Consider the following 18370-nt stretch of genomic DNA (forward strand, 5'->3'; position numbering starts at 1 on the left):
GTGACAGTTTTATCTCTTCTCTTCCTATTTGGATGCCTTTTATTTCTTTTGTTTGTCTGATTGCTGTGGCTAAGACTTCCAAAACTATATTGAATAACAGTGGAGTGAGTGTGGACATTCTTGTCTTGTTCCGGATTTTAGTAGGAAAGCTTTCAATTTTTCTCCAGTGAATATTATATTTGCTGTGGGTTTGTCATAAATGGCATTGATTATGTTAAGGAATGTTCCCTCTATACCCACTTTGGTGAGAGTTTTTATCATAAATTGATGTTGGACTTTGTCAAATGCTTTTTCTGCATCTATTGAGATGATCATATGGTTTTCGACTTTTCTTTTGTTAATGTGGTGTATGACCTTGACTGATTTGTGTATGTTGAACCACCCTTGTGAACCTGGGATGAATCCCACCTGGTCATGGTGTATGATCTTTTTGATATGTTGTTGGATTTGGATGGCTAAAATTTTGTTGAGAATTTTTGTGTCTATATTCATCAAAAATATTGGCCTATAGTTTTCTTTTCTTTTTTTGGTGGTATCTTTGTCTAGTTTTGGAATTAGGGTGATGGTAGCATCATAGGATGTCTTTGAGAGTGTTCCTTGTTCTTCAACCTTTTGAAAGAGTTTGAGGAGGCTGGGTATAATTTCCTCTTTGTATGTTTGGTAGAATTCGCCTGTAAAGCCATCTGGTCCTGGACTTTTATTTGTAGGGAGTGTTTTTATGACATACTCAATTTCATTTCTAGTGATCGGTCTGTTCAGTTGATCTATTTCTTCTTGATTCAGTTTTGGCAGGCTGTAAGTCTTTAGAAAGTTGTCCATTTCTTCCAGACTGCCAAATTTGTTGGCATATAATTGTTCATAGTATTCTCACATTGTTTTTTGTATTTCTGCAGTATCCGTTATGACTTCTCCTTTTTCATTTCTGATTTTGTTTATTTGGGTTCTTTCTCTCCTCTTCTTAGTGAGTCTAGCCAAAGGTTTGTCAATTTTGTCTAGCTTTTCAAAGAACCATCTCTTGGTTTTATTGCTTTCTTCTATTGTTTTCAGAATCTCTATTTTATTGATTTCCTCTTTGATCTTTATGATTTCCTTCATTCTGCTGACTTTAGGGGGGTTTTTTGTTCTTTTTCTAATTCATTTAGGTGGTGGGTTGTCAATTTGAGACCTTTCTTTTTCTTTTTCTTTCTTCTTGGCCTCAGGCATTCAAGGAAAACTCTATCAAAACATTACCTGACTGCAAGCTAAATATTTCAGAGATCACACAGTGTACAGAAGTTACAAAAATAGTTTAGAAAAGTAATTAAGCAAACAACTACAATCCACAACAAACTACAGAAGCAAATTCAGAGGAGGAGAAGAATATGAGTTCAGAGGTACCACATTATAATATGTAAAATATTCACTTTAAAACAAAAACTACAAAGTATGCAAAAAGAAGGAAGTAGGGTTTAATCACAGGAAGAATTAACCAAACTAGCCATGAGAAGTACAGACACTGAACTTACAAGAAAAAAATGTTTAAATAAATTGTTTTGTTCTTTTTCTAATTCATTTAGGCGGTGGGTTGTCAATTTGAGCCCTTTCTTTTTTTTTTTTTTTTTTTGGTCTTTTTGCTATTACTTTGGGCCGCTCCCGTGGCATATGGAGGTTTCCAAGCTAGGGGTCAAATCAGAGCTGTAGCCACTGGCCTATGCCAGAGCCACAGCAATGAGGGATCCAAGCCGCGTCTGCAATCTACACCACAGCTCACGGCAATGCCAGATCCTTAACCCACTAAGCAAGGGCAGGGACTGAACCCGCAACCTCATGGTTCCTAGTCAGATTCGTTAACCACTGCGCCACGACGGGAACTCCCCTTTCTTCTTTTTTGAGGAAGGCTGTAGTGCTATTAATTTCCCTCTGAGCACTGCTTTTTCGGCATCCCATAGATTTTGAATGGTTGTGTCTTCATTATCATTTGTCTCCAAGTATTTTTTAATTTCTTTCTTGATTTCCTCATTGACCCATTGGTTTTTTAGTAGCATGTTGTTTAGTCTCCAGGTAGTAGGTTTTTTCTCATTTCTTTTCCTGTAGTTGATTTCTAGTTCCATGCCATTGTGGTCAGAGAAGGTACTTGAAATAATTTGTATACTCTTAAATTTGTCGGGGTTAGCTTTGTGCCCCAATATGTGATCAATTCTTGAGAATGTTCCATGCACACATGAGAAGAAGTGTATTCTGATTTTTTTGGATGTAATGTCCTGAAAATGTCAGCTAACTTTTCTATTGTTTCCTTTAGGATCTCTGTTGGTTTACTGATTTTCTGTCTAGAGGACCTGTCCATTGGTGTGAGTGGGGTGTTAAAGTCTCCTACTATGATAGTATTCCCATCAATTTCTCCTTTTATGTCTGTTAATATTTGTTGTATGTATAGTGAAGAGTTCGTTAAAGTACCACTCTGAGCATGAGAGGGGGGTGGGGCAAGAGCAAGTATAAATGCCATTAAGCTTTACAACTGTTTTTAAATATGTATCTCCATTCATTTTTCATGGAAAGGTAAAACGGATGAATAAGTATACATTCTGGATTCAGGCAGATCTGGGGTTTTTTTTGTTTGTTTGGTTGGTTGGTTGGGTATTTTTGTTTGTTTGTATGTTTTTGCTTTTTAGGGCTGCATCTGCAGCATATGGAGGTTCCCAGGCTAGGGGCTGAATTGGAGCTGTAGCTGCCGGCCTATGCCAGAGCCACAGCAATGCCAGATCCCAGCCATGTCTGAGATCTACACTCCTTAATCCACTGAGTGAAGCCAGGGATCAAACCTGCAACCTCGTGGTTCCTAGTCAGATTTGTTTCAGCTGAGCCATGACAGGAACTCCCAGATCTGTTTTTGAATCCTAGATTTTCTGCCTACTAGGTAGCCTAGATGACCTTGAGCAAGTCACTTATGCCTTCCCATACTCCATTTCTTTAATATTAAAAAGCAAATAATATTAGCCAATCATTCTATACTCCCACCATGGATGCAAATAATTGAAATCCTTTATTTACAGCAATGAAAAATTATGCTGTTGAATTGATATAATCTAGGCAAAACCAAGAAAATCTAATGGTTTAGTTAGCCTAAGTGGCCTCATCTCAGGGAAACAAAACTTCCATAGACTTTTTAAAAAATAGTATAATTTCTTGTAGACGATTGAAGTGATCTTTGAGCAACCTCTAGTGCTTTCAGTATTCCTGCTCAGGATCCACTGCTCTAATAAACCCTAGGAGCATACTTTGCAAAATCAGATCATTTTAGTGTTAACCAATTAAGATAATCCTAGAAATATAAGTCACCTAGTTAATACATTAATTTCTTGTTATTAATTGGGGGTTTTCTATTAAAAAATAAAGATTCCAAAAATTAAAATGCAAGAAGGGAATAAAAGCAATGTGATATAACATCATTATGAATGACAAAGAATCTTTTATTAAACCCTTAAGACCTAAGATGACACCCCACAGTGGACCACAGTCAAAGAATTAGAGACTACTTGACAGAGGGGGAAATTTTTGAGCTTAAAGGAAAAAAGGAACATGACTTAGTGAAAAGAAATAAGGTAAAAGGCATAAGATTTAAGTAAAAAGATACAAGATGTGTTTATGTTTGTTTATTCTTTTTTAGGAGAGATTTTACCAAGTCCTGGTAGCCTACTCCAGGGTATGTAACAAAAAGGGAGTGAAACTTTCTAAAGTACAATGGAGTTTCATTTAGCTTACTATTTTCCGTTGTGCCTATAATTTCGTTCTGCTTTGTTTTTGCCAATTACAGATTTCAACATAGAAACAGCCGGCTAAAGAAAATAGCTTCTGGATATATGTTGTTCTTAATGACTGGTTACTAAGTATTTTAAGATCTTAATTTTGGGCCAGGTCCTTATTGTAATTATTGATTTCACTTTGAAGCGTAAAAATAAAAGTCACTGTGTACTCACATATCCATCCTTGTATCCAGATTATTAAAAATTGTATCATTTTATAAGCCATATTATAAAGCATCCTAATAATATTATCCAGTGTCTTTATTTTAATAAGTGTTCAAATTCTGTCTCAGACATAATGAGGCATAACACCAGAAAGTTCAGGAGTCAGTCCACTGAATGACTAAAGGCAATATACTCACCCAACTTTTTGTTCACCCAACAAATATTTATTAAAGGTCAAAACACACACACACACACACACAACTCCACACTCCTTTGCAGGGGTCAATGACTATCAAATCACATTTTCAATTCTAATATGCTGAGCTTGAAGAACTAAAAATAATGAGTATTTAGCTCTGAATAAAAGCCAGTTGAGCTTAATTTCTTTCCAAATTAGATTATACATCATATTAACAGCACTCATAGTTCCCCTTCAAGAGAGGAAACTACAATGGAAATGTCTATTGTTATTTTATTAATCTCAGATAACCCTGACATTCAAACAAAAAATTAGAACCCACGAGAAAAAGCCTAATAGTTCCTCCTGAAAAAAAAGTACAACGTTTGTCATAGATGATACACTTGTTTTTGTAGTCAAAGTAGTTATTGTTACTCCATTTTATCCACATTTTAATTTTCTATAGAACCTTAGGAAGCTCTTCATTGAGGATGATACTGAGGATATTATTGTTGTACACAGTGTTCTTTTGAGACACTCAGGTGATATCTCTTTCTGGTCTTAGTATAAATTATGACCATATTTTAAGCAACTACTTAGCGTCTACATTATGCTGCCTTCAATCACATATTAAAATATGCTTCTGCTTTTCATTGGCCTCTAGAAAACCCAAAGTTAAATCTATAATTGATTCATAGCAAATAAATAAGGAGAATATAGGCTCCATAAGAATAATGCTTACGCTATGAGTAAAATTCCTGGAGTGTGTCAGCATAACACTGATACTATCTGCACCAATTTTTGAAACAGTTATATTTCTTGATGCCTGGCTTTTAATATTGACCTTCACTTGTTTCAAATACTTGCTTTCCTTTAACATAAGTTTTCTATTTTCTGTTTTGAGTTCATAGCTAATAATAAATTAAATTATACATACCTATATATGTATATAAACACACACAGATGTGACCATAAACGGTATGAGGCATACAAACACAATAACACATCTATAAGACTGTTTATTGGAGGGTTCATTGAGTAATAAACTAGTTTTTAAATGTGGCCTTGTTTTCCAAAAAAACTATACCAAAACTCTCCCACTGTAATTCATTTCCTCTTGAGGAAATATTCTCTCAACATCCTATCTAGATTATATAAATTTATTAGCCATTTTAGCTACAAGAACAGTCTGATTCCAGTTTTTTAGATCTAGGAATATTCATTTAAAAAATTTCTCTTGCCCTCTTCACTTGCTGATTCCTCCATTATTGAACCAACTGAGAAGTGGGGCCAAAAAAATAGGGCCACCACTTAGGACTTGAGTCTAAGATACATTTCTCAATTCTACTTTACCATGGGGTTATTGTAAGACTGCATGATCACTGATGATGTGGTTCCTGGATGCCTATACTGCTATCATTTCTTAGATGTGGTGCTTGCACATAAACCCAAGGGGAGAGGGGAGAAGAGATAATCTGGATATTTTGGGGTTTGTAGCTGAAATATCAAAATAGCACCAAAATGTATCACCATCATCTAACAACCATACCTCATATAATTATGCAGAATCTTGGGCACAGAAGTCAACAAAACCATTTTACATGACAAGCATCTATGCTAAGAGAATAGAGAATAAGTAGTTAATGTGACAAGTAGTTTTTATGAGTTCACTCTATCACTTGTGTCTATGCAACCAAATGATTTGAGAATTCAGATGTGGATGTGAGTAGATATCAGGAAACTAAATGCCAATATTCCCTCCTCACAGTCATCACAATCTTCAACTCATTCTCTTTAGAGTTCAAAGGTATCTTCACAAGAGGAAAGGAAGGGAAGAGACTTTCTTCACAAATACTACTTTCTTCTAAATCCCACTTACAATGACTTGCCGTTATAATGACTACAAGTGACAGGACATGTGGGTGACATCAGAGCCTTTTCTTAGAACTGGCACATCTTTAATTTTGGTCAGTTTGATTAGTATGTGCCTCGGGGTGTTCCTCCTTGGGTTTATTTTATATGGTACTCGTTGTGCTTCCTGGATTTGAGAGTGATTCCTTCCCCATGTTAGGGAAGTTTTCGGCTATTATCTCTTGGAATATTTTTTCTGTCTCCTTCTCTCTCTCTTCTCCTTCTGACACCCCTATACTATGGATGTTGGTGTGTTTAATGTTATCCCAGAGTTCTCTGAGACTCTCTTCATTTGTTTTCAATCTTTTTTCTCTTTTCTGTTCTGCATTTGCAATTTCCACTAATCTGTCCTCCACCTCACTTATTTGTTCTTCTGCCTCCTTATTCTGCTGTTAGCTGCTTCTAGTGAATTTTTTATTTCAGTTATTGTATTTTGCATCTCTTCTTGTTTAAGTTTTATATCTTGTATCACTTTGGTCAGTGCTTCCTGTAAGTTATCCATCTTTGCCTCCAGTTTATTTCCAATATCTTGCATCATCTTCAGCATCAAAATGAAAGACAAAGAGAAAATCTTGAAAGCAGCTAGGGAAAAGAAACAAATAACATACAAGGGAACCCCGATAAGGCTATCAGCAGATTTTTCAACAGAAACTCTGCAGGCCAGAAGGGAGTGGCATGGTATACTCAACGGTATGAAAGGAAAAAACCTCCAACCAAGATTACTCTACCCAGCAAGGCTCTCATTCAGATTTGAAGGAGAAATCAAAAACCTTCACAGATAAGCAAAAGCTGAGAGAATTCAGCAACACTAAACTAGCCTTACAACAAATACTAAAGGAACTTCTATAGGCAGAAAAGAACAAGAGAAGAAGGAAAGGAAAAAGAGCAGCAAAAACAAATCCAAAGTAATTAATAAAATGGCAATAAGAACATACATATCAATAATTACCTTAAATGTTAATGGACTAAATACCCCAGCCAAAAGACAAAGACTGGCTGAATGGATACAAAAACAAGACCCATATATACGCTGTCTTCAAGAGACCCACTTCACTTCTAGGGACACATACAAATTGAAAGTGAGAGGATGGAAGAAAATATTTCATGCAAACGGGGATCAAAAGAAAGCTGGAGTAGCAATACTCATATCAGACAAAAATAGACTTTAAAATGAAGAATATTTTAAGGGACAAAGAGGACATTACATAATGATCAAAGGCTCAATCCAAGAAGATAATATAACAATTTTAAATATCTACACACCCAACATAGGTTCACCACCATATATAAGGCAATGGCTAACAACCTTAAAAGGAGAAATCGACAATAACAAAATAATAGTAGGGGACTTTAACACCCCACTTACAGCAATGGACAGATCAACCAGACAGAAAATCAATAAGGAAACACAGGCCCTGAATGAAGCACTAAACCAGATGGACTTAATAGATATTTATAGGACATTTCATCCAAAAGCAACAGGATACACATTCTTCTCAAGTGCACATGGAATATTCTCTAAGATTGATCACATCCTGGGCTACAAATCCAACCTTGGTAACTTTAAGAAAATTGAAATCATACCAAGCATCTTTTCCGACCACAATGCTATATGACTAGAAATCAACAACAAGAAAAAAACTGCAAAAAACACAAACACGTGGAGACTCAACAACATGCTACTAAACAACCAATGGACCACTGAAGAAATAAAAGAGGAAATTAAAAAATACCTAGCAGCAAATGACAACAAAGATACGATACTCCAAAACCTATGGGATGCAGCAAAAGCCGTTCTAAGAGGAAAGTTTATAGAAATACAAGCCCACCTCAGGAAACAAGAAAAAGCCCAAATAAACAAGCTAACTTTACATCTAAAGCAGCTTGAGAGAGAAGAACAGACAAGATCTAAAGTTAGTAGAAGGAAAGAAATCATAAAGATCAGAGCAGAAATCAATGAAATAGAAATGAAGAAAGCCATAGAAAAGATCAATGAAACAAAAAGCTGGTTCTTTGAAAAGATCAATAAAATTGATAAACCCCTAGCCAGACTTATCAAGAAAAAAAGAGAGAGGACTCAGATCAATAAAATTAGAAATGAAAAAAGGAGAAGTAACAACGGACATCACAGAAATACAAAGGATCATAAGAGACTACTATATGCAACTATATGCCAATCAAATGGAAAACCTAGAAGAAATGGACAAATTCTTAGAAAAGTACAATCTTCCAAGACTAAACCAAGATGAAATAGAAAAGATGAATGCACCCATCACAAGAACTGAAATTGAAACTGTGATTAAAAAACTTCCAACAAACAAAAGTCCAGGACCAGATGGCTTGACAGCCGAATTCTATCAAACATTTAGAGAAGAGCTAACACCTCTCCTTCTGAAACTATTTCAAAAAATTGCAGAGGAAGGGATACTCCCAAACTCATTCTATGAGGCCACTATCTCCCTGGTACCAAAACCAGACAAAGACTCCACCAAAAAAAAAAAAAATCAACAACAAGAAAAAAACTGCATTTCACTGATGAACATCGATGCAAAAATCCTCAACAAAATATTAGCAAACCACATCCAACAATACATTAAAAGGATTATATATCATGATTAACTGGGATTTATCCCAGGGATGCAAGGGTTCTTCAATATCCGCAAATCAATCAGTGTGATACACCACATTAACAAACTGAAGAATAAAAACCATATGATCCTCTCAACAGACGCAGAAAAAGCCTTTGACAAAATCCAATACCATTTCTGATAAAAACCCTTCAGAAAGTGGGCATAATGGGAACCTACCTCAACATGATAAAGGCCATATATGACAAACTCACAGTGAACATCATTCTCAATGGTGAAAAGCTGAAAGAATTCCCTCTGAGATCAGGAACAAGACAAGGATGTCTGCTCTCACCACTACTCTTCAACATAGTTCTGGAAGTCCTAGCCACAGCAATCAGAGAAGTAAAAGAAATAAAAGGAATCCAAATTGGAAAGGAAGAAGTAAAACTATCGCTATTTGCAGATGACATGATACTATACATAGAGAATCCTAAAGATTCTACCAGAAAACTGTTAGAGCTTATCCACGAATTTGGCAAAGTCGCAGGATACAAAATCAATACACAGAAATCAATAGCGTTTCTATATACTAACAATGAAAAAGCAGAAAAGGAAATTAGGGAAGCAATCCCATTTACCATCGCATCCAAAAGAATAAAATACCTAGAGTAAACCTACCTAAAGAAACAAAAGACCGGTATTCTGAAAACTAGAAGACACTGATGAAAGAAATCAAAGATGACACAAATAGATGGAAAGATATACCATGCTCCTGGATTGGAAGAGTTAATATTATCAAAATGACTATAGTACCTAAGGCAATCTACAGATTCAATGCAATCCCTATCAATTTACCAAGGACATTTTTCACAGAACTTGAACAAAATATTTTAAAGTTTGTTTGGAAGCACAAAAGACACAGAATAGCCAAAGACATCCTGAAAAAGAAAAATGGAGCTGGAGGAATCAGGCTCCTGGACTTCAGATTATACTACAAAGCAAGTCATCAAAACTGCATGGTACTGGCACAAAGACAGACATATAGATCAGTGGAAGAGCATAGAAAGCCCAGAATTAAACCCACGCACCTACAGCCAACTAATCTATGACAAAGGAGGCAAGAATATACAATGGAGAAAGGACAGCTTGTTCAATAAGTGGTGCTAGGAAAACTGGACAGCCACATGGAAAAGAATGAAATTACAACACTCCCTAACACCATACACAAAAATAAACTCAAAATGGATTAAAGACCTAGATATAAGACCAGACACTATCAAACTCCTAGAGGAAAACATAGGCCAAACACTCTCTGACATAAACGACAGCAACATCTCAGATCCACCTATCAGAGTATTGACAATAAAAAGAAAAATAAACAAATGAGATCTAATAAAACTTCAAAGCTTCTGCACAGCAAAGGAAACCCTAAACAACACAAAAAGACAACCCACAGCATTGTAGAAAATCTTTGCAAGTGAATCGATTGACAAGGGATTAATCTCCAAAATTTATAAACCACCTTCTGCAGCTCAATACCAAAAAAAACAAACAAGCCTATCAAAAAATGGGCAGAAGATCTAAACAGACAATTCTCCAAAGACATACAGATGGCCAAGAAACATATGAAATGATGTTCAACGTCACTCATTACTAGAGAGATGCACATCAAAACCACTCTGAGGTACCACCTTACACCAGCCAGAATGGCCATCATCCAAAAGTCTACAAACAATAAGTGCTGGAGAGGGTGTGGAGAAAAAGGAACCCTAGTACACTGTTGGTGGGATTGTAAATTGGTGCAACCACTGTGGAAAGCAGTATGGAGATGCCTCAGAAAACTAAACATAGAACTACCATTTGATCCAGCAATCCCACTCCTGGGCATCTATCCAGAGAAAACCACGACTTGTAAAGACACATGCACTCCATTGTTCATTGCAGCACTATTTACAATAGCCAAGACACGGAAACAACCTAAATGTCCATCGCCAGAGGAGTGGATCCAGAAGATGTGGTACATATACACAATGGAATATTACTCAGCCATTAAAAGCAACGAAATACCAGCATTTTTTTGCAACATGGATGGACCTAGAAACTATCATGCTAAGTGAAGTCAGCCATACAATGAGACACCAACATCAAATGCTTTCACTGACATGTGGAATCTGATAAAAGGACAGACTGAACTTCTTTGCAGAACAGATGCTGACTCACAGACATTGAAAAACTTATGGTCTCCGGAGGAGACAGTTTGGGGGGTGGGGGGATGTGCCTGGGCTGTGGGATGGAAATCCTGTGAAATCAGATTGTTATGATCATTATACAACTACAGATGTGATAAATTTATTAGAGTAATAAAAAAATGGAAAAAAAAAAAGAACTGGCACATCTCAGCAAGTTCTAAAGGATGATGGCCAGCCCCAACTGCTAGAAGGTATGGATTGTAACATGTGTAATATTTTTTTGTTTTTATTATCAGCTTTGGGTGTTAGCCAAAATTTAGAACAGCAGGAAAAATCTTATTCTATATTTCATCAAGTCTCCCCTAACCGAATCTTAGTTATGTTCAGGTAGCTGGCTAAGATTCCTTGATCTCAGGGAAGGTTAAGTCTTTTGCTAGCCCTAGAAAATGGCTCATGATTAATAAAAACTAGACACAGAAATCCCATTATCCCATTTTCCTTCATTAGACATCGTTCCCAAAATTTCTTAGAGATAGAGGTATCCATGTGACAACTCTTACCATGCAAGGAAACATAAGAGAAAGTCTGCTAGGAAGCTTTGAGGGAAATTTTTGTTCCTATATAAAAAGATGGGCTTTGCAAGAAGAAACTGTTATATCTCTACCCCTTCTACTTAGGATGCTGGTTGTATGGTTTTGGTGCCTGCAGGTGCTGCAGCCATCTTGAGACTATAACTGGAAGGCCACTGAAAGCATGGAAATGCTAACAAAATGAAGTGTTATCCTTCAGCTGCTATACCCAACCTGTAATCACCTTCTTCCAGATTTCTTGCCTTTATTATTTAAGCCACAATCCATCAGGAATTCTTTTAATCGCATACAAAATCCTTCCCAACCAATAAGATTAATGCTTCAAAAAATGCATAGTTAAATTATTAACGGCCACTTTTCATTAAAAAATTATATTTACCTCTAGATAATTTCCTCCCAGATATTAGGACATGCAAACATACTCTATCTTTATGACAATTTTTCTACCAGTATGAGGGCTAAATATTGCTTTCTGGAATAATTACTCATTGGTCTAGGTATAAAGAACATTTTTTCTTTAAAAATAACTAAACAGTTCATAGCAAGTTAAAGAGCATCTAGTTCCTATAGTTGGAGCTAGAGATTCAATTAAAAATGAAATAAAGTTCGAAAAAGAGTGTCATAAGTGGAAAAATTAGACTTAGACTAACTTTTAGAGTTAAATATATCACATAAAAAGAATCCTATAATTTGAGCAGCTGTCTTGGCGAAGATATAGATGGTTAAACATGGGAGAAATGGCTATGTGACTTTAATTTCTACTATTATTTGCTAAATAGATAATTTCAATAAAGTCTTTTAGAACAGCTTGCAAGAACAGTTTTATATCATGCATATTTTTGCAAGGCAAAGCTTTTAAAAATTAAATTTAACCAACCATGTATGTGATAAGAACAGTAGAATTGATAATTCATTATATTAATGATACAGTTTCAGCTTGTTATTTTCCATATCTATTTAAATATATAATTAATATTTTTTGAAAACTATATACATCTTTTCATTCCAGACTTACTTTAGAAACAGAGTAGCAATTCATATATCCTGAAATCTAATCTCTTTATATTTAATTTTCCTTTCACAATATACATTTCACTTGCAAAATGCTTATTTAATTTTATTTAACTGATTAAATGTGATAGATAACCATAGGCAGAATTTACAAATAGATCCTCCTTCTATTTCTGCTCAAGGGAGGTATCGTGCTCCTTTAGTTGCTTTATAGTGTAGTTACTGTAGCTAAAAGTAAATGGTTATTCTCTGATTGGAGATTTGATTTTTAGGGAGAAATAAAATATTTGTTTGCTTATGTAGGTTCAAGCATCTTTATTTCCCACAACTTATGTAATATAGATATTTTTGATGCTATTATTCTGAAGCTAAATTTGCCAATACTTCAAACACAATCAGTTGGGGTTTTCTTCTGTTACCACTAAAGAATCATTAAGCTGCATATCACAGACTAAATGTGCACTTTCCGAAAGAAAGGCCCTAGTCTTCCAGTATATCTGTTCTCATTGCTTGTATGGTATTTTTCCCTATTGCATTCTCAATGCATAAACCGCATATACACAAATCTGGGCATAATTTGAAAAGTAAACCAATTTTTCTGTTTCTTAACTGGCATCATAATCATCCAAACACAATATACTCTGATTATAATGTTCAAAAAGAGACAGATAGAGATGAAATTTTGACTTAAGCAAGGCTCATTTTTTTAATGGCTGCTTTACCTCATTCCTGGAACAATTCTTTCTGTTTTCCATAGCTCCAGCCAACAAATCATTAATCCTACTGACCACTCTCACTAAAGCAATTGAGAGTAATGGACTTTGGAAAGTTACTGCTTATCCTATGTATTTACCTTCTTTCCCAGTCCTTTAAGGCTCTATTTCCCTGGCAAATCTCATACTAATTTAGCTGATAAGGTTTTATTAGGAGGGCGCCCAAGTCATTTCCTTATTTATTATAGCCTCCCAAAAGTAAATATATTTTTTAAACTCTAAACTGCTATATAAATACAAGTGGCCATTGCCTCAGTCTGTTCAGGGTGCTTTAATAAAATACAAGAGACTAGGTAGTTTATAAACAACCCTAATTTACTTCTCAAAGTTCTAGAGGCTGAAATTCTAAACAAGGGAGCAAGCACAGCCAGGTGAGGGCCCTCTTCTGGGTTACAAACTTGCTCTTGTATCTTCACAGGACAGGAGTAGCTGGAGATCTAATTGGACGCTTTTTCATAAGGGCAATAATTCCATTCATGAGATCTCTGTTGTTAATACCTAATCATAATGACACATCTCCCAGTACTATCACCTTGGGGATTAGGTTTCAACATATGAATTGGTGGGGGGCATATAAACATTCAAATCATAACAGCCATTGTTGGTGTTATTGTTGTCAGTGCAACAACAGTTGAAAATTATTGAGTGTCTACTACATGCCAGGTACTTTGCTAAGTGATTGGGATACATCAGTGAACCACACTAAGTGAATGAAAGAGCAGTAGGGATTGAGGTCAGAAAACAAATGAAGAACAGTTTATACAGAGTCTTGCAGGCCACTGTAAGGAATCTGGTTTTTATTATGCATGAAATAGGAAGGCATTGAACAGTTTTGAGCAGAGAAGTGACAAGATCTGACTTACGATTTAAAAGACTACTCTGGGAGTTCCCATCATGGAGCAGCAGAAACGAATCCAACTAGGAACCATGAGGTTGAGGGCTCAATCCCCAGTCTTGATCAGTGGGGTTAAGGATCTGGCTTTGCTGTGAGCTGAGTGTAGGTTGCAGACGCGGCTTGGATCCCATGTTGCTGTGGCTGTGGCAGAGGCCAGCTGCTGTTGCTCTGATTAGACCCCTAGCCTGGGAACCTCCATATGCCACATGTGTGGCCCTAAAAAGCAAAATAAAAAATAAATAAAAATAAAATAAAAAATAAAAGACTACTCTGGCTACTTTGGTTTGTGTGAGTTTCTTTTCAATTCAATGCATTTTATTATATTTAGTTGTATAACCATCATCACAACCTAATTTTACAACATTTCCATCCCAAATCCCCAGCCTATCCCTTCCCCCCAAACTGTCTCCTTTGGAAACCATAAGTTTTTCAAATTTGGTGGGTCAGTTGCTATTCTGCAAATGAGTTCACTGTATCCTTTTTTAAGATTCCACACACATTAAGTGATAGTGTATGATGTTTGTGTCTGTCTAACTTCACTGAGCATATAATTTCTAGGTCCATCCATGTTGCTGCAAATGCCATTATTTCACTCCTTTTATGGATGAGTACTATTCCATTGTGTACATGTACCACATCCTCTGTATCAATTCCTCTGTCGATGGACATTTAGGTTGCTTCCATGTCTTGGCTATTGCATATTGGGCTGCAGTGAACATTGGGGTACATGTATCTTTTCAAGTCATGGTTTTCTCTGGATAGATGCCCAGGAGTAGGATTGCTGGTTCATATGGTAATTCTATTTTTAGTGGTTTTTTTGAAGAATCTGCATACTGTTTTCCACAGTGGTTGTACCAATTTACCTTCCCACCAACAATGTAAGAGGGTTCCCTGTTTTCCACACCCTCTCCAGCATTTATGTTTGTAGACCTTTTGATGATGGTCACTCTGGCTAGTGTAAGATGGTACCTCATAGCAGTTTTGATTTGCATTTCTCTAATAAGTAGTGATGTTGAACATCTTTTCATGTGTTTTTTGGCCATCTGTATGTCTTCTTTGGAGAACTGTCTGTTTAGATCTTCTGCCCATTTTTTGATGGGGTTGTTTGTTTTTTTGATTTTGAGCTGCAGGAGGTGTTTATATATTTTTTAATCCCTTGTCACAGATGACTCCAAGATCTTGAGCTTGAGAAGGAATTTATGAAAGGATAGAGTTGTAATCAACTGCTAATACCAGCAGAGTTTAAAAGGTGCTTCATTACCATGGTCTCAAACTTTGGCTACTGTTTCATAGCTAGCTTCTCACCTTAAACAACATAATCAGTAAGAATGAGTTCTATGCATGGAAAAATTGTCTATGTGGCATGATTTCCAAGAACCAGGAAGGCATGATGCTCTACAAAATCCCCCACCTCTTGTGTCTGGAATCTATTTTTTAAAACTTTCATCCCACATTCACCCTTTCAGAATCTCTTGAGAGAGAAAATGATGGAGGATAGTGTGAGAAAAAGTGTGTCATATATATGACCAGGCCACTATATGCAGTATAGAAGAAATTGGCATAACACTGTAAATCAACTATACTATAACAAAAATAAAATAAATTGTTTGAAATTTTCTTGAAGGTTTTAAAGTACCATTATAATATAAAAGACACTGAAAACAGATGCCATTTAAGTTATCAATTAACAAATGTTCACATCTTTGTATGTCAAAGATGTAGAAAGGTGTAGTTCAAAGGGCCTTTTAAGCTATTATAATTTAAAAATAAGTAATCTAAAAATCATAGAATTTAAGTGACTTGTCCATGATCATAAAACTCTTTGGGGCAAGATGAGATCAGGATCCAGGTCTCTTGGTTCCTAGTTCAGTGTTTGTTTTGGGTAGACTTGCTGGAAAAGATGAATGAGTGGTGCAGAATGGATCCCTATTTGGGAAGGTGGTGGCACTCCAGGTGGGAATGGACATCAAACACAAAGCAAGAGTTATTATAGGGTGTACACCTTGAACATGTGTAATGTTCATATGTCAATTATGCCTCAGGAAAAATATTAAAATAACTAAAATAAACAATATAGTAAATATAAATTTCTCCATTGACCCTAGGTTCTTCTTCACCTCCTCCTCCATCTCTTTTCACTTATAACCACCTCCTAGAAAGAAAATCTACACTGGATGACCACTTCTCTTCACCTCTTACTCACTTAACCCTACTGCAAGCAAGTCCTACTCACCATTACTTAAACTCCTCAGGCAAAAATCACTGATGATCTCCTGAAAGATCTGTATTTTCAGTTTTCTGCATACTTGATTTCTTTCCAGTATTTAAGGGCTGGCTATTCCCCCCAATATTAAAACTCTCTTCTCACTTAGTTTCTATGAATTTATGCTTTCTGGGTGTGTTATCTAACCACTCAGCCCACATATTCCCAGTCTCCTTTTTAGCACTTCCTCCTATACTTGCTCTTTAAGCGGTGGTGTTCCCCAAGGCTCTATTCTTGGCCTGCTTTACAAGCTGTCTCTGAGAGATGTTATCCTTTCCCTTTACTTCAGCTACCACCTATGTGTTCATCTCCATCTCCAGGCCAGACTTTTTCTCTTGTCCCATTCTCATCCAGTCATTTATTTAATTATTCAGCTTATCTAAATCAATTGCCCCTTTTGTGCATATCTAACCATAGGCATCTGAAATTCAGCAAGACCCAAACTTCTTCTCCAAATCCTCCCCACTAATGTACTACTTATAGCCATCAAAGGCACTAACCCACTCACAGATGGGTCCCCTCCTCTCCTGATACTTCTAGAGTCCAAGTCCTTAACACACCTGAGCTTACCAGCTGCAACAACATTCTAATGGTCTCCCTGTCTCCAGAGTTTTCCCATCTGTTCCATCCCCCACCGCATAACTAGACTTACTATGACACAAATAGGACCATACAATGTCCCTGATTAAAATCATTCTATGCCCCCATATTGATAATGGAATAAATTCTAACCACCTTATCAAGGTATAAAATGTTCCATAATCAAACTGTTGGCTACTCCCTCAATTTATTTCACTTCTTGCTCTTCTCACATCACGTCTTCACTTTCACCCTTCATTCCGCCTATGTCCAATAGCCTGCAGTTTCTTCAAATAATCCAGTCAGCTTTACATCTCCAGGTCTTCACACTCAAGAGGCTCTTTTTATTGAGGATAGCTTATCTTCTTGCCTACCTGGAACATACTGATTAACCCTTTAACACTCAATTATCCAAAACTCAGTTATCCTTACCAATTCCTATCCATTTCAATAGTCTGTCATTCACTTGTGTGTGCACTCACAATAATCAGCACTCTATCACAGCATGTATAAAATTCATAACACTATTTTTAATACATCTACCTTTTCTTACTAGACAGAAAAATTGACAAGGATGCTACCTTATTCAACTTTACATTCCCACAACTGGTAAAGTGTTTGACATATAATTCTGTAAAATATTTACTGAACAGAACGTATCATATGTAAAGTAAAAAAAATTCCTGTATGTGATGTCTTTATTCAAATAAATAAATATCTAATTATATACTTTCAAGTACCAAAGCAGCTGATAGGGGATATTTTAAATATGGAGGAATGGGAAGTTGGTTTCTATATCCTTTAAGTTATTCTTATATTGCTAATACTTCCACAATTCTACCTAGGGTACATCTGCCTCATGGACTTCATAAATTTTCCTTTGCATTATATTAGCAATAAGGTAGCAGAGAAGTCAACTCTGTACAGAATTTGCTCTGTATTTTTACCTCTTTTGTGCATTACTTAAAACCTGATGCCAACTAGCAAAGCTTTCTATAACTTTCAGGCAATGGCTCTACAAAGCCACAGCATTCTCCTTCAAAATGTGAGTGACTATCTTTTTCCTATGAGACTTGATCCTACTATAGCAAAGCACTCACATTTCTCCAAGAAATGTAAGAATATTAAATCATAAAGAGAAGTTCAGACTAAGTTAGTAAATCTGTCTAAATTAATATTTCAATACCTGCTACAAATGATTTTAATATACCAGGTTAAAAAAAAAAGACTGTGAAATAGCAGAGACGCATCTGACATAGTGGCAATGAAATATTTTTTGTGGCTTCCACATAATTATATTCATCTCTAACTAGAAAATAAAGCGTATGGTGCAAAGAATCTAAAAGTGAGCTTATTTACATCTAGAAACATATTTTTCCATAATTCATTTCAGTATTTTGAATTTTCTAGTGATTATATAGCCAGCAGTCACTACAGAAATATTAGATTACATCTCCTTTAGGCTTG

Source organism: Sus scrofa, chromosome 1 (assembly GCF_000003025.6).
Source record: "Sus scrofa isolate TJ Tabasco breed Duroc chromosome 1, Sscrofa11.1, whole genome shotgun sequence".
NCBI classification, from domain to species: Eukaryota; Metazoa; Chordata; class Mammalia; order Artiodactyla; family Suidae; genus Sus; species Sus scrofa.